General features: G+C 42.2%; 1 non-coding gene across 1 annotated transcript; it reads right to left on the minus strand.

The window, feature by feature from the left end:
* Window positions 1–7331: 7331 nt before the first annotated feature.
* Window positions 7332–7403, minus strand: trnae-cuc (transfer RNA glutamic acid (anticodon CUC)). The gene has a single exon. It is a non-coding gene; the product is annotated as a tRNA-Glu (tRNA).
* Window positions 7404–25891: the final 18488 nt, after the last annotated feature.

Raw genomic sequence — 25891 nt, forward strand, 5'->3', positions numbered from 1 at the left:
GACCAACAATAATTTCATGTGGCATGCAATTAACAAAACACCCACATTGATGGTCGAGGGGGGGGCTGGAGCCTATCCCAGCATCTACAGGCCAGAGGCGGGGTTCACCCTGGACAGGTCACCAGTCCATCACAGGGTCAGCATACAGAGACGAACAACCATTCACACTCACATTCATACCTACGGTCAATTTAGAGTATCAATCAGCCTCGTCCCCAATTACATGTCTTTGGACTGTGGGAAGGAGCCGGAGTACCAGAGAGAACCCACGCATTCATGGGGAGAACATGCAGGCTCTACACAGAAAGATTCCCCACCCGAGCCTGGACTCAAACCCAGAACCTTCTTGCTGTGAGGCCACAGTGCTCACCACTGCACCATCATGCTGCCATGCTCTCTTCTACTTTCCTCAATTGTGTTTCTTTCATGTCCTCCTGAGATCAAAGACAGAATTCTAGCTACTGTCAAAGCCCTGATGACATCATCAGGAATTCTGACTTTGATCTGGAGACTCTTGCTTTAATCTGAATTTGATCTGACTAATGTTTTAGTTTAGGTTGCATGATACCGACCACCTCATTTCTCCTGATGGACTGGTGACCTGTCCAGGGTGAACCCTGCCTCTTGAACAATGTCACCTGGGATCGCCCCCCCCCCCCCATGACCCTTAAAGGATAAGAATAGAAAGTGGATGGAGGGATGGACTCAACACTGAAATCAGCTGATCTGATCCACATTCTAATGTTTCCTGTCCCTCTTTAGGAGTCAGTGAGAATAGTAGTGTATATAATAATGTATATCCAACCTTGTAGTATCTTTCCAAAGCTTTTAGTATTTCTTCTTGTTTCTACTTGTAGTTTTAGTGTCTGGATCTTTTCTTTTGATGTCCTGCTGTCTGCTCTTTGCTTTTGACAACCCAGTCTCATGTCAAAACGTGAAAAGGCTCCGTTTGTCCACAGGTCAAAACTTATCAGTTCTACGATAAAGGCCGAAAAAATGTGAAATGTGTTACGTTTTTTTCCCCTCTTCTTTTCTATTGGAGCGCTGGTAGGTCATGTGACTCTTTCATGAGGGTCTCTCAAAACAAAAACATGGCCGCCGCTCCTGTCGTTTTCGGAGGAAAGTGCCTTCTTCCAAGATAGTTTTGATTTAATAAAGCATTCTGATGACATTTCTAGAGAGAAATATGCATTTTGTTTTCATAATCTTCGCTCAGTTCTTGTGTTTAATCTTTGGTTTGTTCGTTATTACGATGAATCTTTCACCTGTCAGAAGAGAGTCGTTACAGTGTCACATTTCTACTGTTGCTATGTTGGTTGCTAAGGATGCCATTACGGACGATTGTCATTTCAAGATAGGTTTGATTTTTAAAAAGCATTTTAAGGACATTTCTGGCGAGAAATATAAATTTTATTTCCATAATATTCGCTGTTCAATAAAAATAATATGAAATGGATTTTAGTGCCCCAGGAATTACAAACATCTGCTTCCGTGGAAGTCCCCCCCCCCCCCCCCGTTCTTCTGTGAGAAAATCCGGAAGTTGTCGCTCACTCCGAGGAAAAAAAACAAATATTTTTAATACTTTATCTTTTGATTAATAAGACAATCTACAAATTCATTTAATTTCTGGATGTTTATTCTACCTACGAAGTCCATTTGTCACCATTATAGATCGACCAATCAGCATTAAGAATATAAACTATGACTCAAACTAATGGCGGTCTGCTGACGTCACATCCGTCTCAGAGGCTCACTCCTGCACTCAGAGGTGGCCTTTTAGTTCCATCACTTCACGCTGTATTTACAGATTTATGATTGAGGGGAACAAACCACTCTGATGTCTGGGTTCATCAAGGATATCATTAAAGAAGTCCTAACTATCTGGCCAGTTAAATTGATCCTAACTGTTCTTCAGATGTTGTGCTGGTAATGTCATGTAGTTTCTTTTCCAATGTAACTTTGTCGTTCTGATGTGTGTATTTTTACTGCTCCAACAAAGCTGTTCCTCTTCTGGGGAAATCAATCATTCAGGCAATCAATAACTGAGTGTCTCTGATGCTGTACTGTAGTATTGCAGTACAACAACACTCTGATCCTTCCTTTTCAAATGTTTTTATTGTGTTTCTCTTATCAGGTGTTCAAAATGATGACAATAAAAATCAATAATTGATATTCAGCTTTGTTTCAACAATAATAACTGATCAGAAATGAGGCCTGATGGCTGCAATAGCAGCTTTGTGCTGTTCAGTGACTCCTGCTATAAAAAGGAGTCAAGGCGGTCTTAAAGATGTGAAAATGTTCCAAAGATCCTTCTTCATGTTGGTCCTGAACAAGATTGGTGACAGGCCTTTTTTCAAAGGAGCTCCAAAAGGCTCACTTAACCCTTTGAGGCCTGGCTGAGACACGAGGCCTGTTGACCTTTGACCCTGTTGCTCTTTTGCTCTCATTGGCCTCTCCAGTGGACACAGACCTGAAACTTGAACTGTGAGGCCTCTCAAATGTATAGAATCATGATCTGTTTTTGGCAGCAGAATGTCATTAAATACTGTCAACACAGATTAGTGGTGACGACTGAGTCCACAATGTCCTGCTACCTTTGCGGCCGTCTCGTCTGGCTTTGATCCCTCATGGAACCTCTGAGCTTCAGGGCTCCTCTGTCTCTACTGCTGCTGCAGGAGTCAGAGGGTCTCTCACCTGAAATTCAGATGCCAGACAAGAAGACACTTGGAGCTGACAGAAGTCATCGCTGTAGGTGGAGACATTCACAGGCTAATAAGGTGACCTCGTGGTAAGACAGGTTCTCCAATGGCACAGAACTTCAAACTGAGATCACAGCACAGTCGTTCTGAGGCGTCAGCAACTGGCATGAGCCATTCCAAAGATTTGCAGTGGGCCACACTGGAAATATGGCTTTAAAACATGGAACAGCTCACACAGCGTACAGTTAGAAGTGTAAAAGTCAAAGTTGAGCTGATGCCAGGTGTTGCCACAGTGTCATAGAAACACCTTGAGTCAGAACCACGTGGAAGGACCCCACTCAGGTCAGACCTGAAACGTACGAGTGTGTGAAGTTACCCTCCCCCGTTTGAGAGCCTTGATGAAATGAACCCACAATGACATGACTGGAAACGTGTGTGTGTGTGTGTGTGTGTGTGTGTGTGTAACCATGTTAAACTCTTTTAAATAAATGTTTCAGCCTGCTATTATTTGGATGCTGTATGATTCCTGCAACCCCAGACTAACTCAGGTGTTCGTACTGCAACCTAAAGTATGGTGATGAGGAGAATGATGAACAATCCACAAGGTGATCAGAAAATAAGAAATGGATTCAGGAACAACAAACCCATCTCTGAACATGTGATTGAAACATGTGAGTGGGACTGGCAGAACCTGGCTTTACCTCAAAGTGTCTCATCCAGAGATCTGTGACAGGCGTCTGCTGTGGAGGGTCAGTCTGTCCGTCCACATTCAGATCATCGATGCAGCGACTCTGCTAGGATCAAACTACTCAGGATGAAACAGACCTATGTTGACATCAAGTAGCAACTCAGCAGCTGATCAACAGAGTCCTCAGCACCAGTAGAGCCTGGTCCTGGTCCCTGGGGGGCTCCAACCACCAGCCTCTCTGTTAACAGCCGAGCGCCACAGAGACTCTGAGTCTCCTGCTGTTCATGAAGAGTTTTCAGGCTAAATTCAGTGTGTGAGGTCCACACTGCCCATTTGAGGGACCATGAAGGACAGAGGAGAGTCTGACTGTCATGGTGAAAGCCTTCAGCACTAGAACTGAAACAGCCCCACCATCTGAACCCCCCCAGACCAAACATCATCGTCCAGCCTCCAACCAGAGGTCCATCAGTTATCATGGAGCCACAGGTGGAGTCTGGATTCTTTTCTAGAATGAGACGGCAATGACAGTCCTGCAGAGTGACATCACTGACATGAATGGATGACTTCAGTCACGTGACTGGATGACTTCAGTCACGTGACTGGATGACTTCAGTCACGTGACTGGATGACTTCAGTCACGTGACTGGATGACTTCAGTCACATGACTTCAGTGCCAAACAGTGCACACTGGTGCCTACCAGTCAAAACCACCTCAGACTGTATCATTCTATATGCTTGGCTGTAGTGTGTGTGTGTGTGTGTGTGTGTTTTTAAAAAGGCAAAAAAGTCTTTTTTCAGCAATAGAACTTTAATACAAACACAAAATGAAAAGCAGAACAAGCCAGAACCCAAAACAGGGATTTACAGAGGAAGCGTGCTGGGCCCAGAACCCAGAGGTGGATGGATCAAAACCATCCTCTGCTAAAAGAAGGGAACAAAATAAACCTGGTTGTTTTGAAATGTGAATCTGTTAAAGAAGGTGGAAATGGTGAGGGAGTCAGTTGTTCCTTTTGTTTTATGACAGTGACCTCATTGTGAACTAAATCATTTTAATTCTTTACTTGAAGATTCACGCTTTTTCGCTCAAAATGTTGGACAACTTCCTCCATGCTGGTGCCCCATCACACACAACAGGTGCACTTGTCCTCTTTTCTCCTCTGACCCTCAAACATTCACAGTCTTCCAGTGAACGTCCAATTGTCCTCTGAAATAAGAGATGAATCTTTCCCTGCTGAGACTCCTGATCTCTGACTGTCACTAGCATGTGCAAGCAGAATACAGCACTCCTTCTTCATGATCTGTCTTTGTCTCTGACCAGCTCTCCTGCTCTCTTTCCTCCTACCAGTCAAAGCAGACATCTTCACCTACTGATCTTGGATCTGCTGCCCGTTCCTGCCTGGTAAAAGAAGGAACCAGCACCTGGTTCTCCAGGCTGAAGGAACTCCAGGACGTTGGCCAGCCGTGTCAGTTGGAACCTTTTTTGTCCAAATAGAGAAAAAATAAGTCTGATTGTTGATGAAAGATGTCATCATGGCTTTGAAACTGTGGTTGGGGAGCAGCCAACATGAGCACATTCATGGAAGAATAGCAGTAAAAACAGGAAGTGTTAGTTAGCAAGTACTCACCAGTCTGTCACTATCATACTTGATTCTAGTGGAACAAAATGGCTGCTGCTGACTGTGCTGCCTGGTGGAGGATCACTCTTCACCATCCTCACAGGCCTTGATGGAACCAAAAAGGCCAGTTCCTGGAGAAGATCTTCTAGGGGTCCAGGTTAAAGCGGTGCCCCAGCTGGCAGCAGGTGCTGACCCAGGTCCTGCATGGGAGATACTGTCAGTTCTGTTCTGCCCTGCTCACAACCACAGGCTGGTGTTGAGGCCTGCAGCAACCAGGGCCCCAGTCACCAAGAGTATAAAGGCTGGTCACTGTGGCAGTGGGAGGAGTCAAAATGAAGACAGACCAATGAGAGCAGGACGTTCCTGGAGAAGTCAGAAGAACTTGACCATGTTTCCTACAGTACCCAGGAGGCCTGGTAGTTGTTGAAGGAAGCTCTAAAAGCAAAGAGCAGACAGCAGGACATCAAAAGAAAAGATCCAGACACTAAAACTACAAGTAGAAACAAGAAGAAATACTAAAAGCCTTGGAAAGATACTACAAGGTTGGATATACATTATTATATACACTACTATTCTCATTGACTCCTAAAGAGGGACAGGAAACATTAGAATGTGGATCAGATCAGCTGATTTCAGTGTTGAGTCCATCCCTCCATCCACTTTCTATTCTTATCCTTTAAGGGTCATGGAGGGGGGGGGTGATCCCAGGTGACATTGTTCAAGAGGCAGGGTTCTCCCTGGACAGGTCACCAGTCCATCAGGAGAAATGAGGTGGTCGGTATCATGCAACCTAAACTAAAACATTAGTCAGATCAAATTCAGATTAAAGCAAGAGCCTCCAGATCAAAGTCAGAATTCCTGATGATGTCATCAGGGCTTTGACAGGAGCTAGAATTCTGTCTTTGATCTCAGGAGGACATGAAAGAAACACAATTTAGAAAAGTACATGAGACCACGGCAGCATGATGGTTTAGTGGTCAGCACTGTGGCCTCACAGCAAGAAGGTTCTGGATTTGAGTCCAGGCTTGGGTGCAGAATCTGCATGTTCTCCCCGTGCATGCGTGGGTTCTCTCTGGGTACTCCGGCTTCTTCCGACCGTCCAAAGACATGTAATTTGGGATGAGGCTGATTGGACACTCTAAATTGAATGGTTTTGGCGACCTGTCCAGGGTGAACCCCGCTTCTGGCCCGTAGATGCTGGGATAGGCTCCAGCCCCCCCCTCGACCTTCAATGTAGGTGTTTTGTTAATTGCATGCCACATGAAATTATTGTTGGTCAGTTTTCTAGCAACAGTCTCACAGTGGCAAGACAAGAACACTTCTACTTTTAATGTTGACAGTTTGTTCAACACTAAGCTTCATCCAGTACCATGTTGTCAAACACTGGAACCTCCACAGCACCTGAACAGGGACTTGAACCCTGGACCCTCAGATTAAAAGTCTGATGCTCTACCATCTGAGCTCCTCAGGCTCTTTCTACAGCATTGAGACAGGAACAGAAACACCTGTGAAGGTCAAACTGATACTTTCTTGACTTGTTCAGTCCTCCATGTTAAAGTCCACCAGGCTTTTGATTGACTCTGATTCTCTGTGGCAAAATCCACCAAGAGGCTCCAAAAATGTCCTGAATGTCACAAGAATGCACAGGACAAGATGTTAGTTTCCTTCATGTCTGCAGTTCCTCCACTGGAAAGTAAAGTCAATGCTGCTCCTCTGCTGAAACCTGGGATTGGACCAGGGACCTTTAGATCTTCAGTCTAAGGCTCTCCCAACTGAGCTGGTTCAGTTCTGAGTGAGGGCCCTGCTTCTCTCATTTATAATCTCTTCCACTCTCACTGGACCTTAGAGAGGATTGGAGCTTCTGAAGTCCTGACACAAATCAAACCAGGGACTTTGAACTACACAGTGAAGGAGTTGGTCATCAAGGTCGATGGCAGCTTATTAAGTTCTAGCTTTGATCAAATATAAGAAATGTAAATGAATTCAACATTGATTGCATTTCCCTCCTTTCTTTGGTGCAAGGAACCGAGGACCGGAGCTCTAAGTTTTCCAGTTCCTACATCAGTGAATGGACTTTCTGTGCTGCAAGGAGCCAAAGCTACAAAGGAGGATTACAGAGATTGTCCTTGCAGGAGTCAGTGACTTAATAGAGTCTAACAAAGGGTTGAACCTGAATGAGACAGTCACCCTTCAACATGGGGCCATGGCAGAGTGAACCAAGAACACTACAATGGGGGTGAGAGTGGAGCCATGATGGACTCACAGTTCATCACCTCCACCATCATGTGGACCACCTGATCACCTCTCCCTCAACCTCTAAATAACTCATTCCCTGACCGGGAATCGAACCCGGGCCGCGGCGGTGAGAGCGCCAAATCCTAGCCACTAGACCATCAGGGACCACACTGAGCTCTCCAACAACAGAGACTATAGACAATGACTCAAGAACACAGGACTCTGTGGTCTCAGCTTGAGATGCAGAGGGTCCACCAAGACCACCAGACACCTCAGCCCCCTAAAGACAGTCCACCCCCAGGATCAGCTTCTATCACTCAGTGGTCCAGAACCATTATGGAGCCTGATCAGGAATGTGAGCAAAGCTCTTGGAACAGGCCTGCTGCCACCACAACTAAGATCCTGCAGGTCACGAGAAACTCCAGTGTCCAGCTGACAAGTGGACGTTCCTCTGATCTGTGGTGGTGCTGAGTTTAGCAAACATCTCCAACAAGAAGATGAAGGAGGCCATCAACTCCTCCAAGCTCAACATCTATACTGGCTTTACTGGGAGATCAGGAGGTCAAAGCAGACCTTCCCCCTCCACCTCAGATGGTTTCTACTCACAGAGATGAGGGACCAGGTCAAACCAGCTACCTGGAGCTCCCTTAAGCCATTGTCCCCCTCAGCTAACATCTGGATCTGGACCTGCACCGGTGCTGACTTGTGTCTTGAGTCCCCAGAGTTTGTTGAACCAGAGAAGCTTCAACTGGTGGCGGTCGTACAACCAAGCGTGAAGGTGAGCCTGCATTGTCTGATCTGGAGCTAACAGGAATTAGCAAGTTAGCGACTGTTCTAGAGTTGCTGCTGAGTTGAATTAGAATTTATTTGTTGAAAGGTTCCAGTTTCTATGAGGTCAGGGAAGACTGGTGTGGATCTAAAGGTCCCTGGTTGGATTCCCACCTCTCACAGAGGACCTGATGCTTCACGTGAGCTGTGGGATTGGTCTTTACTGCTGAGACAGAAAGAATCCTCCCACATTGGCTTCTTTTAACTGTCAACATTGGTTTGGCTCATTGGAACATTTTCAAACCCTCGTTGCTCAGATTTTCCATTAATTTGATCATGACTTTAGACACATGTTCTGTTTATTGATTAAATAATCACTTCAGTTATGAATTTAGTGAGTCAACCAGACTTGGTCAATGATAAAAGTTAGTCTGGTTATTATTCAGTTTCCAGTCAGTAGGGACACACACACACACACACACACACACACACACACACACACACACACACAAACAGCCTGTCTTCAGTATAAAATGGTCTGTCACGTTCTCTCACGTTGGAAGATTTCTCTGACTTCATTGTGAATACAGAGACTCTTCATCTGCCACCTGAGTCTTGATCCACTGATTCCTCTGATCCACCTCTTTCTGCTCCAACAAGGCTGACATGGATCAGGTGGGTCCATGTCAGCCAATCAGGAGGTTTCTCCTCTCAATTAATTTTCTTCATCCCAGTTTAGATTGATTCTTCTCAGCCTGATGAAGGAGCATCTGATCAGGTGTTTGACTGCTTGTTGGTTGTAATTCCATAGATTTTAATCTCAGATGTTATAGAATTAAGAATGCAATGGCAGTCCTGCCAAGTGACATCACTGACATGACAGGATGACCCAGTCATGTGACTGAAGGAGCTGAGAGCTCCTACACATCATTGTTGATGGTGTCTTCCACTGTAGTCAGCAGCCTCAACTCCTCCATCAACACCTGTCAGAGACCTGCTGGAGGGCCCACTGAGGTTTGAACTGGGATCACTGGATTCAGAGTCCAGAGTGCTCACCATTCCACCATGGAACCATCAAAGATGAAACGAGTGAGACAAACTATGGCACTAAGCATGTATGAGGGACTGCAGTGGTTTTCTGGATCTAATTTCCACAAACAAATGATGATTTGGGGAAAGGTCTAACAAAGTCTGACAAACATACCCTGATTTTTTCACAAACAAATGATGATTTTTAGACAGTGACACAGGGCAGAGTTGAGTTCATGGCAGTAAGAAATGATTTTCATTTTTCTAAAGGACAAGAAATGAACCAGAACATTTGAACCACATAACATCTCTTGATCAGTTTGTTACATGGGACACATTCCAGACAGGAAGGTCCCACCAAGACTTGAACTGGGATCACTGGATCCAGAGTCCAGAGTGCTCACCATTCCACCATGTAACCAAACACAAGGAGGAGGTTCCTCTAAATACCACTTGACATCACCTGCAATCAACCTGTTGATATTTGGAGGTTCATCTTGCTCTTGTTCCAGACTACATTGGCAAAAGGAACATGAACCACAAGGAAATCATGGAACTCCAGATTTATTATGACTTTCTAACTCCATCGTATGACCTGGGAGCAAAGACTGGCCAGGCCTTCCTTAATTTATCAGTTAATTAATGCTTCAACAAACATGCCACTTAATTAAGTTACCAGAATTTCTCTCATTGAAAAACCCACCAGCCTGATTTCTTGACATGACATGAAAAATTCTCCAAGAACCCACAGTTGGGTGGAAAGATACCAGGTTAACCAGGAGGAGTCCTGCTCCTGAACCATGGATGGAACAAAGTCCACTGGAAAACTCAGCAGTTCCTGAGTGCCAGATCCATCCGGGAGCTTGGGTCTCCCCTTGACTGTGGTGATCCATGAGATCAAGGAGGACAGAGGAAAGAAGGATCCTGTTGGAGATCTCCTCCCTTCTTCCTCCACTTCACTACTACTTGGATGTCAGGAAAATTAGGTACTTTACTCAAATGACGTATTAGGAGTTTCCTGTTTGACAAGAAGGAAGTCAGAGGTTCATCCCTCACTTGTTGGTGGTGCCCTCAACCTGCTGAGAGCATCACTTAGTTCTCTACAGAGAAACATGGCAGCTCTGCTGAAGGCTGCAGGAAACCTGCTGGAACTGAGACTTGGACTCAGGTCACTGGATTCAAAGTCCAGGGTGCAAACAGGTCCACCAGGGCATCTGTGCTTTACTTACCGTGTAAAAAGGACCACAGTGGTCGTCTGGTTTTAATTTAACAAACAAATACGGTTGAAAACTTTGAGACAGAGACACAGGGCTCTTATTTGAAGGGCCATGGGATGGGAAATATCCCAGACCTCTGAGATCAGAGCGCTCACTTTGATCTCAGGGTCAGTGGTTAGTGGCCCACTTTGATGTCTGGGATATCAGGTTCATGGTTCTTCACAGCTCTGAATGAAGGCTTTCTAAAGTGTTAACCAGTACTCCAGTTGTAAAAAACAATCAGGGGGGATGGTAGATTTTGATGTTTAGGAACAGATCATTTGTGCTGATGACAGCGCATCAGGTGAGAGACCAACAGTGTACCCTTACTCCTCTAAAACAACATGCATGCTATGGATATTACCTGTCTGCTACTCCTGTCATTGATCTTGACCAAGCCCCCAGGCTGACACTGCTACCACTGCTCCTACATAGTGAGAGTCAAATGCAGAGGACATTTTCCCACTGGGTGCAAGTGCAACTTCATACTCATGATACCTATAAATCTGGGAATTCATCTATATTTTGAAACAAAACATTCTCAAGTCAAGTCCATTTTAATTAAAGTGCAAGAGCAAAAGAATGAAACAAATGTACTGTGGCAGGATGGCGCTACACTCCCCACCGTGAGGGGCAGTGTGGCAGACGATAGTGAGTGGTCACCTAGCAGTAGACCTGGTCCGACCCTTCTCCGTCCTTTCCACTTCCTCTCCCTCCTTTACGGAGCCGATAGCCGTGCGTGGTGGCGTCTCGCTGGTCAGCAGATCGGTTACAAACAAAGGTATGCATGCTTGCTCTGCTCAATTATTCAGTGTCATGGGCCCCGTTTACTCCAGTTTTGCTCCGTCCAGCGGTGTGGTGTTACCGGGAGCTGGGCTGTCTTCCTTGGGCCGGTGTGTGCGTGGTGCGCTTTCTGTGGGTAAGACGCGTAGTTGTCTGCCTTTCATATCAAGCTGCCGATGATCTGTGGTGTTCTGATTATCCTCTTCCGGCCATCATTTGTGTAGTCTGGGCTGCGGGCTTCCTCCACCTGCCTCGTCTGACGCCACGATTCTGCTCTCCGGTAGGAAATGTTTATGCTTACAGTAATGTAGTGAAAGTTTCGAACTCCCTCAAAATGATGCTACAGTCATGTAGAAAGAGTTGCTACGAACCTAAAAATGATGCGACAGTGATGTAGTAAGAATTGCTCATGGAGTCAAAATGATGCTAACAGTAATGTCGTGAAAGTTTCGAATAACCTGTAAGTGATGCTGACAGTCATGTAGTGAGAGTTGCTACGAACCTCAAAATAATGCGACAGTGATGTAGTAAGAAGTGCTAATGTACTCAAAATGATGCTAACAGTAATGTAGTGATAGTTGCTAATAAACTCAGTGATGCTTACAGTAATGTAGTAAGTGTTTCGAACTCCCTCAAAATGATGCTGACAGTCATGTAGTAAGAGTTGCTACAAGCCTCTAAATAATGCGACTGTGATGTCGGAAGAATTGCTCATGATCTCAAAATTATACGATTGCTGATTCGGCTCATAACGGCTCTGCTCCCAGTAACGGCGGTTAAAGCCGTGCAGTACGGCCTTTATAAGAGCCTCAACGTGGGCCAAGAGAGGGCATCCCGACCCTCATCGGCGCTGAGCCATCCCCCTTGGAGACTGGTTTTAATAAGAGGGGCAGATATTTCCTTAATTACTTGAGTTTATTCCTTTTCTATTTGTTATTTCTTTCTTTGAATTATTACTGTTAGTTTTTGTGGGTTACATTTGATTTATTGTTTAGAACCCTGATTATTATTATTGTTATTATTATTATTATTATTGCCTTTTGCTCCCCATTTTGATCATTTGGATTTAAAATAGTTTCTGTTGGGGTATTTGTGGTAGCGATATTTGGTTCGTGTGTGAGGGTTGCCTTGATTTCATGTTTTTGATGGTGTTCTTTTCTTTTCTTTGACAGGTGTTGAGGGCCCAGAGCTGCAGCGGTCCCCCTGGTGGTGGTTCCTCATTCATGTTTTTTTGGGTTGCTGTGTCACGGGCGCAGTGTAGCTTTTTTGGATCCCTCCCCTTTTCGTTACGCTGTCGTGGTAAGCCCAAGTCCTGTCCCCTTTTCCTTTCGGTAATTCCTCTTGCACTCCTTATTATATCCATTGGTATTCATTTAGTCTGTTGCTCATTTTAAACTATTTTTCTAATAAAAGTATTTTATAATTGGAAATCACGATCCTTTCCTGTTGTATCTCTCGAACTGTGTGCCTTTGTTCAAATGGAAGCCTGGTCATTGTGAAATTTTGTTTATATCCTGGGGTGAAAGCCTCCAGGTGGCGTTGTCGGCAACTGTTCCCCACCGCTCGCCTTGCCACACTACGAACATCAAAATAATGCGACACTGATGTCGTAAGAATTGCTAATGAACTCAAAGTGATGCTGACAGTCATGTAGTAAGAGTTGCGATGAACCTAAAAATAATGCGACAGTGATGTCGGAAAAATTGCTAATGATCTAAAAATGATGAGACAGTGATGTCGTAAGAATTGCTAATGAACTCAAAATGATGCTAACAGTAATGTAGTGAAACTTTCGAATAACCTCAAAGTGATGCTGACAGTCATATAGTAAGAGTTGCTATGAACCTCAAAATAATGCGACAGTGATGTCGGAAGAATTGCTAATGATCTCAAAATGATGCGACAGTGATGTAGTAAGAATTGCTAATGAATTCAAAATGATGCCGACAGTAATGGAGTGAAAGTTTCAAATAATCTCAAAGTGATGTTGACAGTCATGTGGTAAGAGTTGCTAATAACCTCAAAATAATGCGACAGTGATGTCGTAAGAATTGCTAATAACCTCAAAATAATGCGACAGTGATGTCGTAAGAATTGCTAATGATCCCAAAATGATGCGACTGTGATGTTGAAAGAATTGCTAATGAATTCAACATGATGCTAACAGTAACGTAGTGATAGTTGCTAATAAACTCAGTGATGCTTACAGTAATGTAGTCAGTGTTTTGAACAACCTCAAAGTGATGCTGACAGTCATTTAGTAAGAGTTGCTAATGAACTCAAAATAAGAATTGCTAATGATCTAAAAATGATGCCGACAGTAATATTGTGAAGGTTTCGAATAACCTCAAAGTGATGCTGACAGTCATGTAGTAAGAGTTGCGATGAACCTCAAAATAATGCGACAGTGATGTCGGAAAAATAGCTAATGATCTAAAAATGATGCGACAGTGATGAAGTTAGAAATGCTAATGAACTCAAAATGATGCCAACAGTAATGTAGTGAAGGTTTCGAATAAATTCAAAGTGATGCTTACATTCATGTAGTAAGAGTTGCTATGAACCTCAAAATAATGCGACAGTGATGTCGGAGGAATTGCTCATGAACTCAAAATGATGCCGACAGTAATGTCGTGAAAGTTTCGAATAACCTCAAAATGATGCTGACAGTCAGGTAGTAAGAGTTGCTACTAACCTCAAAATAATGCGACAGTGATGTCAGAAGAATTGCTAATAAACTCAAAATGATGCTAACAGTAATGTAGCAAGTGTTATGAAAAACCTCAAAGTGATGCTGAATGTCATGTAGGAAGAGTTGCTACGAACCTCAAAATAATGCGACAGTGATGTCGGAAGAATTGCGAATGATCTCAAAATGATGCGACAGTAATGGAGTAAGAATTGCTAATGTACTCAAAATGATGCTAACTGTCAAAATCACTTTGAGGTTATTCGAAACTTTCACTACATGACTGTCATGTTGTTAGAGTTTCGAGTAACCTAAAAATGATGCGGACAGTAATGTAGTAAGAGTTGCTAATAACCTCAAAACAATGCGACAGTGATTTCAGAAGGATTGCTAATGATCTCAAAATGATGCGACAGTGATGTCGTAAGAATTGCTAATGAACTCAAAATGATGCTAAAAGTAATGTAGTGAAGGTTTCGAATAACCTCAAAGTGATGCTGACATTCATGTAGTAAGAGTTGCCATGAACCTCAAAATGATGCTAACAGTAATGTAGTGATAGTTGCTAATAAACTCAGTGATGCTTACAGTAATGTAGTAAGTGTTTCGAACTCCCTCAAAATGATGCTGACAGTCAGGTAGTAAGAGTTGCGATGAACCTCAAAATAATGCGACAGTGATGTCGTAAGAATTGCTAATGATCCCAAAATGATGCGACAGTGATGTCGGAAGAATTGCTAATAAACTCAAAATGATGCTGACGGTAATGTAGTCATAGTTGCTCATGAACTCAAAGTGATGCTGAAAGTAATGTAGTGAGAGTTGCTACGAACCTAAAAATAATGCGCCAGTGATGTCGTCAGAATTGCTAATGAACTCAAAATGATGCTGATGGTAATGTAGTGAAAGTTTCGATTAACCTCAAAGTGATGCTGACAGTCATGTGGTTAGAGTTAAGAGTAACCTAAAAATGATGCTGACAGTAATGTAGTAAGAGTTGCTAAGAACCTCAAAATAATGTGACAGTGATGTCGTAAGAATTGCTAATAAACTCAAAATGATACTAACAGCAATGTAGTGATATTTCCAAAAAAAACAAAAAAAACTCAGTGATGCTTACAGTCATGTAGAAAGTGTTTTGAACAACCTCAAACTGATGCTGAAAGTGATGTAGTGAGAGTTGCTAAAAACCTCAAAATGATGCTACAGTGATGTCGCGAGAATTTCTACTATCCTCAAAATGATGCTACAGTGATGTAATGAGAGTTGCTACGAACCTAAGAAATGATGCTACAGTGATGGAATGAGAGTTGCTACTAACCTCAGAAATAATGCGACAGTGATGTAGTGAGAGTTGCTACGAAGCTCAAAATGATCCTGACACTAATGTGATACTTGCTATGAAGCTCATGATGAAGCTACAGTGATGTAGTGAGAGTTGCAAAAAACCTCTAAACGATGCTACAGTGATGTCATAAGAATTGCTACTGACCTAAGAAATGATGCTCCAGTGATGTGGTGAGAGTTGATAGTAATTTCAAAATCATGCTAAAGTGATGTAATGAGAGTTGCTACTTCCCTAAGTACTGATGCTACAGTGATGTAGCGAGAGTTGCTTCGAACCTCAAAATGATGCTCCAGTAATGTCTTGAGAGGTGCTACGAACCTCAAAATGATGCTACAGTGATGTCATGGGAGTTGTAACTGAACTCAGAAATGATGCAACAGTGATGTAATGGGAGTTGATACAAATGTCAAAATGATGCTAAAGTGATGTAATGAGAGTTGCTATTTCCCAAAGAAATGATGCAAAAGTGATGTCATGGGAGTTGCTACTAACCTAAGAAATGATGCTACAGTGATGTAATGAAAGTTGCTACAAATGTCAAAATGATGCGACAGTCATGTAATGAGAGTTGCAACGACCCTCAAAATGACGCGACAGTCATGTAATGAGAGTTGCTACTTACCTAAGAAATGATGCTACAGTGATGTGGTGAGAGTTGCTACGAACCTCAAAATGATGCTACAGTAATGTCGTGAGAGTTGCGACTATCCTCAAAATGATGCGACAGTGATGTAATGAGAGTTGCTACAAATGTCCAAATGATGCTTGAGTGATGTAATGAGAGTTGCTAAAAACCTAAGAAATGATGCTACAGTCATGTGCTGAGAGTTGATAGTAAATTCAAAATAATGCTAAAGTGATGTAATGAGAGTTGCTACTTACCGAAGAAATTATGCTACAGTGATGTGGTGATAGTTGCTACGAACCTCAAAATGATGCTCCAGTGATGTAATGAGAGTTGCTACAAATGTCCAAATGATGCTACAGTGACGTAATGAGAGTTGCTAAAACCTAAGAAATGATGCTACAGTGATGTGATGAGAGTTGCTACGAACCTCAAAATGATGCTACAGTGATGTAGTGAGAGTTGCTACGAACGTAAGAAATGATGCTACAGTGATGTACTGAGAGTTGATAAAAATGTCCAAATGATGCGACAGTGATGTAGTGAGAGTTGCTACGAACCGCAAAATGATGCTACCGTCATATAATAAGGGTTGCTATTTACCGAAGAAATTATGCTACAGTGATGTGGTGAGAGTTGCTACGAACTTCAAAATGATGCTACAGTGATGTAATGAGGGTTGCTACGATCCTCAAAATGATGCGACAGTGATGTGGTGAGAGTTGCGACTAACCTCAAAATGATGCTACAGTGATGTAGTGAGAGTTGCTACGATCCTCAAAATGATGCTACAGTGATGTGGTGAGAGTTGCTACGAACCTCAAAATGATGCTACAGTGATGTAATGAGGGTTGCTATTTACCTAAGAAATGATGCTACAGTGATGTGGTGAGAGTTGCTACGAATCTCAAAATGATGCTACAATAATGTCGCGAGAGTTGCGACTATCCTCAAAATGATGCGACAGTGATGTAGTGAAAGTTGCTACGATCCTCAAAATGATGCGACAGTGATGTGGTGAGAGTTGCTATGATCCTTAAAATGAGGTGGCAGTGATGTAGTGAGAGTTGATACTAATCTCAAAATGATGCTGACAGTGATGTGGTGAGAGTTGATAGTAATTTCAAAATAATGCTAAAGCGGTGTTATGAGAGTTGCTACTTCCCTAAGAAATGATGCTACAGTGATGTGGTGAGAGTTGCTTCGAACCTCAAAATGATGCTACAGTGATGTAATGAGGGTTGCTATTTACCTAAGAAATGATGCTACAGTGATGTAGGCAGAGTTGCTACGATGCTCAAACTGATGCTTCCAGTAATGTAGTGAGAGTTGCTACAAACCTAAGAAATGATGCTACAGTGATGTAATGAGAGTTGCTACAAATGTCCAAATGATGCTAGAGTGATGTAATGAGAGTTGCTACAAATGTCAAAATGATGCGACAGTGATGTAGTGAGAGTTGCTACAATCCTCAAAATGATGCTACAGTGATGTGGTGAGAGTTGCTACTTACCTAAGAAATGATGCTACAGTAATGTCGTGAGAGTTGCGACTATCCTCAAAATGATGCGACAGTGATGTAGTGAGAGTTGCTCCGATCCTCAAAATGATGCCAAAGTGATGTAAGGAGAGTTGATAGTAATTTCAAAATAATGCTAAAGCGGTGTAATGAGAGTTGCTACTTCCCTAAGAAATGATGCTACAGTGATGTGGTGAGAGTTGCTACGAACCTCAAAATGATGCTACAGTGATGTTGTGAGAGTTGCTACGAATCTCAAAATGATGCGACAATGATGTAGTGAGAGTTGCTACGAACCTTAGAAGTGATGCTACAGTGATGGAATGAGAGTTGCTACTAATCTCAAAATCATGGTACAGTAATGTCGTGAGAGTTGCTCCGAACCTCAAAATGATGCTACAGTGATGTAGTGAGAGTTGCTACGAACGAAAGAAATGATGCTACAGTGATGTAATGAGAGTTGCTACTTACCTATGAAATGATGCGACAGTGATGTAATTTGAGTTTCTACGAATCTCAAAATGATGCTACAGTAATGTCGAGAGAGTTGCGACTATCCTCAAAATGATGCGACAGTGATGTAGTGAGAGTTGCGACGATCCTCAAAATGATGCGATAGTGATGTGGTGAGAGGTGCTACGATCCTTAAAATGAGGTGGCAGTGATGTAGTGAGAGTTGCTACTAATCTCAAAATGTTGCTGAAAGGGATATAATGAGGGTTGCTATTTACCTAAGAAATGATGCTACAGTGATGTGGTGAGAGTTGCAACGAACCTCAAAATGATGCTTCAGTGATGTAATGAGGGTTGCTATTTACCGAAGAAATGATGCTACAGTGATGTGGTGAGAGTTGCAACGAACCTCAAAATGATGCTACAGTGATGTAATGAGAGTTGCTATGAATCTCAAAATGATGCTCAAGTGAAGTCGTGAGAGTTGCGACTATCCTCAAAATCATGCAACAGTGATGTAGTGAGAGTTGCGACTATCCTCAAAATTATGCTAAAGTGATGTAATGAGAGTTGGTACAAACCTAAGAAGTGATGCTACAGTGATGTGGTGAGAGTTGATAGTAATTTCAAAATAATGCTAAAGCGGTGTAATGAGAGTTGCTACTTCCCTAAGAAATGATGCTACAGTGATGTGGTGAGAGTTGCTACGAACCTCAAAATGATGCTACAGTGATGTAATGAGAGTTGCTATTAATCTCAAAATGATGCTCAAGTGAAGTCGTGAGAGTTGCGACTATCCTCAAAATCATGCAACAGTGATGTAGTGAGAGTTGCGACTATCCTCAAAATGATGCAACAGTGATATAGTGAGAGTTGCTACGATCCTCAAAATGATGCTAAAGTGATGTAATGAGAGTTGCTACAAACCTAAGAAGTGATGCTACAGTGATGTGGTGAGAGTTGATAGTAATTTCAAAATAATGCTAAAGCGGTGTAATGAGAGTTGCTACTTCCCTAAGAAATTATGCTACAGTGATGTGGTGAGAGTTGCTACGAACCTCAAAATGATGCTACAGTGATGTAATGAGGGTTGCTATTTACCTAAGAAATGATGCTACAGTGATGTGGTGAGAGTTGCTACGAACCTCAAAATGATGCTCCAGTGATGTGGTGAGAGTTGCTACGAACCTCAAAATGATGCGACAATGATGTAGTGAGAGTTGCTACGAACCTAAGAAGTGATGCTACAGTGATGTAATGAGAGTTGCTACAAATCTCAAAATCATGGTACAGTAATGTCGTGAGAGTTGCTCCGAACCTCAAAATGATGCAACAGTGATGTAGTGAGAGTTGCTACGAACGTAAGAAATGATGCTACAGTGATGTACTGAGAGTTGCTACAAATGTCCAAATGATGCTAGAGTGATGTAATGACAGTTGCTACTTACCTAAGAAATGATGCGACAGTGATGTAATGAGAGTTGCTACGAATCTCAAAATGATGCTACAGTAATGTCGCGAGAGTTGCGACTATCCTCAAAATGATGCGACAGTTATGTAGTGAGAGTTGCGACGATCCTCAAAATGATGCGATAGTGATGTGGTGAGAGGTGCTACGATCCTTAAAATGAGGTGGCAGTGATGTAGTGAGAGTTGATCGTAATTTCAAAATCACGCTAAAGTGATGTAATGAGAGTTGCGACAAACCTAAGAAGTGATGCTACAGTGATGTGGTGAGAGTTGATAGTAATTTCAAAATAATGCTAAAGCGGTGTAATGAGAGTTGCTACTTCCCTAAGAAATGATGCTACAGTGATGTGGTGAGAGTTGCTACCAACCTCAAAATGATGCTACAGTGATGTAATGAGGGTTGCTATTTACCAAAGAAATGATGCTACAGTGATGTGGTGAGAGTTGCTACGAACCTCAAAATGATGCTACAGTGATGTGGTGAGAGTTGCTACAAATCTCAAAATGATGCGACAATGATGTAGTGAGAGTTGCTACGAACCTAAGAAGTGATGCTACAGTGATGGAATGAGAGTTGCTACGAATCTCAAAATCATGGTACAGTAATGTCGTGAGAGTTGCTACGAACCTCAAAATGATGCTACAGTGATGTAGTGAGAGTTGCTACGAACGTAAGAAATGATGCTACAGTGATGTACTGAGAGTTGCTAAAAATGTCCAAATGATGCGACAGTGATGTAGTGAGAGTTGCTACGAACCGCAAAATGATGCTACCGTCATATAATAAGGGTTGCTATTTACCTAAGAAATGATGCTACAGTGATGTGGTGAGAGTTGCTACGAACTTCAAAATGATGCTACAGTGATGTAATGAGGGTTGCTACGATCCTCAAAATGATGCGACAGTGATGTGGTGAGAGTTGCGACTAACCTCAAAATGATGCTACAGTGATGTAGTGAGAGTTGCTACGATCCTCAAAATGATGCTACAGTGATGTGGTGAGAGTTGCTACGAACCTCAAAATGATGCTACAGTGATGTAATGAGGGTTGCTATTTACCTAAGAAATGATGCTACAGTGATGTGGTGAGAGTTGCTACGAATCTCAAAATGATGCTGCTGTAATGTCGCGAGAGTTGCGACTATCCTCAAAATGATGCGACAGTGATGTAGTGAAAGTTGTTACGATCCTCAAAATGATGCGACAGTGATGTGGTGAGAGTTGCTACGATCCTTAAAATGAGGTGGCAGTGATGTAGTGAGAGTTGATACTAATCTCAAAATGATGCTGACAGTGATGTGGTGAGAGTTGATAGTAATTTCAAAATAATGCTAAAGCGGTGTTATGAGAGTTGCTACTTCCCTAAGAAATGATGCTACAGTGATGTGGTGAGAGTTGCTTCGAACCTCAAAATGATGCTACAGTGATGTAATGAGGGTTGCTATTTACTTAAGAAATGATGCTACAGTGATGTAGGCAGAGTTGCTACGATGCTCAAACTGATGCTTCCAGTAATGTAGTGAGAGTTGCTACAAACCTAAGAAATGATGCTACAGTGATGTAATGAGAGTTGTTACAAATGTCCAAATGATGCTAGAGTGATGTAATGAGAGTTGCTACAAATGTCAAAATGATGCGACAGTGATGTATTGAGAGTTGCTACAATCCTCAAAATGATGCTACAGTGATGTGGTGAGAGTTGCTACTTACCTAAGAAATGATGCTACAGTGATGTGGTGAGAGTTGATAGTAATTTCAAAATAATGCTACAGTGATGTGGTGAGAGTTGCTACGAACCTCAAAATGATGCTACAGTGATGTAATGAGAGTTGCTATGAATCTCAAAATGATGCTAAAGTGAAGTCGTGAGAGTTGCGACTATCCTCAAAATCATGCAACAGTGATTCAGTGAGAGTTGCGACTATCCTCAAAATGATGCAACAGTGACAAAGTGAGAGTTGCTACGATCCTCAAAATGATGCTAAAGTGATGTAATGAGAGTTGCTTCAAACCTAAGAAGTGATGCTACAGTGATGTGGTGAGAGTTGATAGTAATTTCAAAATAATGCTAAAGCGGTGTAATGAGAGTTGCTACTTCCCTAAGAAATGATGCTACAGTGATGTGGTGAGAGTTGCTACGAACCTCAAAATGATGCTACAGTGATGTAATGAGGGTTGCTATTTACCAAAGAAATGATGCTACAGTGATGTGGTGAGAGTTGCTACGAACCTCAAAATGATGCTACAGTGATGTGGTGAGAGTTGCTACGAATCTCAAAATGATGCGACAATGATGTAGTGAGAGTTGCTACGAACCTAAGAAGTGATGCTACAGTGATGGAATGAGAGTTGCTACGAATCTCAAAATCATGGTACAGTAATGTCGTGAGAGTTGCTACGAACCTCAAAATGATGCTACAGTGATGTAGTGAGAGTTGCTACGAACGTAAGAAATGATGCTACAGTGATGTACTGAGAGTTGATAAAAATGTCCAAATGATGCGACAGTGATGTAGTGAGAGTTGCTACGAACCGCAAAATGATGCTACCGTCATATAATAAGGGTTGCTATTTACCGAAGAAATTATGCTACAGTGATGTGGTGAGAGTTGCTACGAACTTCAAAATGATGCTACAGTGATGTAATGAGGGTTGCTACGATCCTCAAAATGATGCGACAGTGATGTGGTGACAGTTGCGACTAACCTCAAAATGATGCTACAGTGATGTAGTGAGAGTTGCTACGATCCTCAAAATGATGCTACAGTGATGTGGTGAGAGTTGCTACGAACCTCAAAATGATGCTACAGTGATGTAATGAGGGTTGCTATTTACCGAAGAAATGATGCTACAGTGATGTGGTGAGAGTTGCTACGAATCTCAAAATGATGCTACAATAATGTCGCGAGAGTTGCGACTATCCTCAAAATGATGCGACAGTGATGTAGTGAAAGTTGCTACGATCCTCAAAATGATGCGACAGTGATGTGGTGAGAGTTGCTATGATCCTTAAAATGAGGTGGCAGTGATGTAGTGAGAGTTGATACTAATCTCAAAATGATGCTGACAGTGATGTGGTGAGAGTTGATAGTAATTTCAAAATAATGCTAAAGCGGTGTTATGAGAGTTGCTACTTCCCTAAGAAATGATGCTACAGTGATGTGGTGAGAGTTGCTTCGAACCTCAAAATGATGCTACAGTGATGTAATGAGGGTTGCTATTTACCTAAGAAATGATGCTACAGTGATGTAGGCAGAGTTGCTACGATGCTCAAACTGATGCTTCCAGTAATGTAGTGAGAGTTGCTACAAACCTAAGAAATGATGCTACAGTGATGTAATGAGAGTTGCTACAAATGTCCAAATGATGCGACAGTGATGTAGTGAGAGTTGCTACAATCCTCAAAATGATGCTACAGTGATGTGGTGAGAGTTGCTACTTACCTAAGAAATGATGCTACAGTAATGTCGTGAGAGTTGCGACTATCCTCAAAATGATGCGACAGTGATGTAGTGAGAGTTGCTCCGATCCTCAAAATGATGCCAAAGTGATGTAAGGAGAGTTGATAGTAATTTCAAAATAATGCTAAAGCGGTGTAATGAGAGTTGCTACTTCCCTAAGAAATGATGCTACAGTGATGTGGTGAGAGTTGCTACGAACCTCAAAATGATGCTACAGTGATGTTGTGAGAGTTGCTACGAATCTCAAAATGATGCGACAATGATGTAGTGAGAGTTGCTACGAACCTTAGAAGTGATGCTACAGTGATGGAATGAGAGTTGCTACTAATCTCAAAATCATGGTACAGTAATGTCGTGAGAGTTGCTCCGAACCTCAAAATGATGCTACAGTGATGTAGTGAGAGTTGCTACGAACGAAAGAAATGATGCTACAGTGATGTAATGAGAGTTGCTACTTACCTATGAAATGATGCGACAGTGATGTAATTTGAGTTTCTACGAATCTCAAAATGATGCTACAGTAATGTCGAGAGAGTTGCGACTATCCTCAAAATGATGCGACAGTGATGTAGTGAGAGTTGCGACGATCCTCAAAATGATGCGATAGTGATGTGGTGAGAGGTGCTACGATCCTTAAAATGAGGTGGCAGTGATGTAGTGAGACTTGCTACTAATCTCAAAATGTTGCTGAAAGGGATATAATGAGGGTTGCTATTTACCTAAGAAATGATGCTACAGTGATGTGGTGAGAGTTGCAACGAACCTCAAAATGATGCTTCAGTGATGTAATGAGGGTTGCTATTTACCGAAGAAATGATGCTACAGTGATGTGGTGAGAGTTGCTACGAACCTCAAAATGATGCTACAGTGATGTAATGAGAGTTGCTACGAATCTCAAAATGATGCTAAAGTAATGTCGTGAGAGTTGCGACTATCCTCAAAATGATGCAACAGTGATGTAGTAAGAGTTGCGACTATCCTCAAAATTATGCTAAAGTGATGTAATGAGAGTTGGTACAAACCTAAGAAGTGATGCTACAGTGATGTGGTGAGAGTTGATAGTAATTTCAAAATAATGCTAAAGCGGTGTAATGAGAGTTGCTACTTCCCTAAGAAATGATGCTACAGTGATGTGGTGAGAGTTGCTACGAACCTCAAAATGATGCTACAGTGATGTAATGAGAGTTGCTATGAATCTCAAAATGATGCTCAAGTGAAGTCGTGAGAGTTGCGACTATCCTCAAAATCATGCAACAGTGATGTAGTGAGAGTTGCGACTATCCTCAAAATGATGCAACAGTGATATAGTGAGAGTTGCTACGATCCTCAAAATGATGCTAAAGTGATGTAATGAGAGTTGCTTCAAACCTAAGAAGTGATGCTACAGTGATGTGGTGAGAGTTGATAGTAATTTCAAAATAATGCTAAAGCGGTGTAATGAGAGTTGCTACTTCCCTAAGAAATGATGCTACAGTGATGTGGTGAGAGTTGCTACGAACCTCAAAATGATGCTACAGTGATGTAATGAGGGTTGCTATTTACCAAAGAAATGATGCTACAGTGATGTGGTGAGAGTTGCTACGAACCTCAAAATGATGCTACAGTGATGTGGTGAGAGTTGCTACGAATCTCAAAATGATGCGACAATGATGTAGTGAGAGTTGCTACGAACCTAAGAAGTGATGCTACAGTGATGGAATGAGAGTTGCTACGAATCTCAAAATCATGGTACAGTAATGTCGTGAGAGTTGCTACGAACCTCAAAATGATGCTACAGTGATGTAGTGAGAGTTGCTACGAACGTAAGAAATGATGCTACAGTGATGTACTGAGAGTTGATAAAAATGTCCAAATGATGCGACAGTGATGTAGTGAGAGTTGCTACGAACCGCAAAATGATGCTACCGTCATATAATAAGGGTTGCTATTTACCGAAGAAATTATGCTACAGTGATGTGGTGAGAGTTGCTACGAACTTCAAAATGATGCTACAGTGATGTAATGAGGGTTGCTACGATCCTCAAAATGATGCGACAGTGATGTGGTGACAGTTGCGACTAACCTCAAAATGATGCTACAGTGATGTAGTGAGAGTTGCTACGATCCTCAAAATGATGCTACAGTGATGTGGTGAGAGTTGCTACGAACCTCAAAATGATGCTACAGTGATGTAATGAGGGTTGCTATTTACCTAAGAAATGATGCTACAGTGATGTGGTGAGAGTTGCTACGAATCTCAAAATGATGCTACAATAATGTCGCGAGAGTTGCGACTATCCTCAAAATGATGCGACAGTGATGTAGTGAAAGTTGCTACGATCCTCAAAATGATGCGACAGTGATGTGGTGAGAGTTGCTATGATCCTTAAAATGAGGTGGCAGTGATGTAGTGAGAGTTGATACTAATCTCAAAATGATGCTGACAGTGATGTGGTGAGAGTTGATAGTAATTTCAAAATAATGCTAAAGCGGTGTTATGAGAGTTGCTACTTCCCTAAGAAATGATGCTACAGTGATGTGGTGAGAGTTGCTTCGAACCTCAAAATGATGCTACAGTGATGTAATGAGGGTTGCTATTTACCTAAGAAATGATGCTACAGTGATGTAGGCAGAGTTGCTACGATGCTCAAACTGATGCTTCCAGTAATGTAGTGAGAGTTGCTACAAACCTAAGAAATGATGCTACAGTGATGTAATGAGAGTTGCTACAAATGTCCAAATGATGCGACAGTGATGTAGTGAGAGTTGCTACAATCCTCAAAATGATGCTACAGTGATGTGGTGAGAGTTGCTACTTACCTAAGAAATGATGCTACAGTAATGTCGTGAGAGTTGCGACTATCCTCAAAATGATGCGACAGTGATGTAGTGAGAGTTGCTCCGATCCTCAAAATGATGCCAAAGTGATGTAAGGAGAGTTGATAGTAATTTCAAAATAATGCTAAAGCGGTGTAATGAGAGTTGCTACTTCCCTAAGAAATGATGCTACAGTGATGTGGTGAGAGTTGCTACGAACCTCAAAATGATGCTACAGTGATGTTGTGAGAGTTGCTACGAATCTCAAAATGATGCGACAATGATGTAGTGAGAGTTGCTACGAACCTTAGAAGTGATGCTACAGTGATGGAATGAGAGTTGCTACTAATCTCAAAATCATGGTACAGTAATGTCGTGAGAGTTGCTCCGAACCTCAAAATGATGCTACAGTGATGTAGTGAGAGTTGCTACGAACGAAAGAAATGATGCTACAG

This window comes from Aulostomus chinensis, chromosome 1, assembly GCF_037954235.1.
Source record: "Aulostomus chinensis isolate RoL2024-O1b breed Wild chromosome 1, RoL_Achi_v1.0, whole genome shotgun sequence".
Lineage (NCBI taxonomy): Eukaryota > Metazoa > Chordata > Actinopteri > Syngnathiformes > Aulostomidae > Aulostomus > Aulostomus chinensis.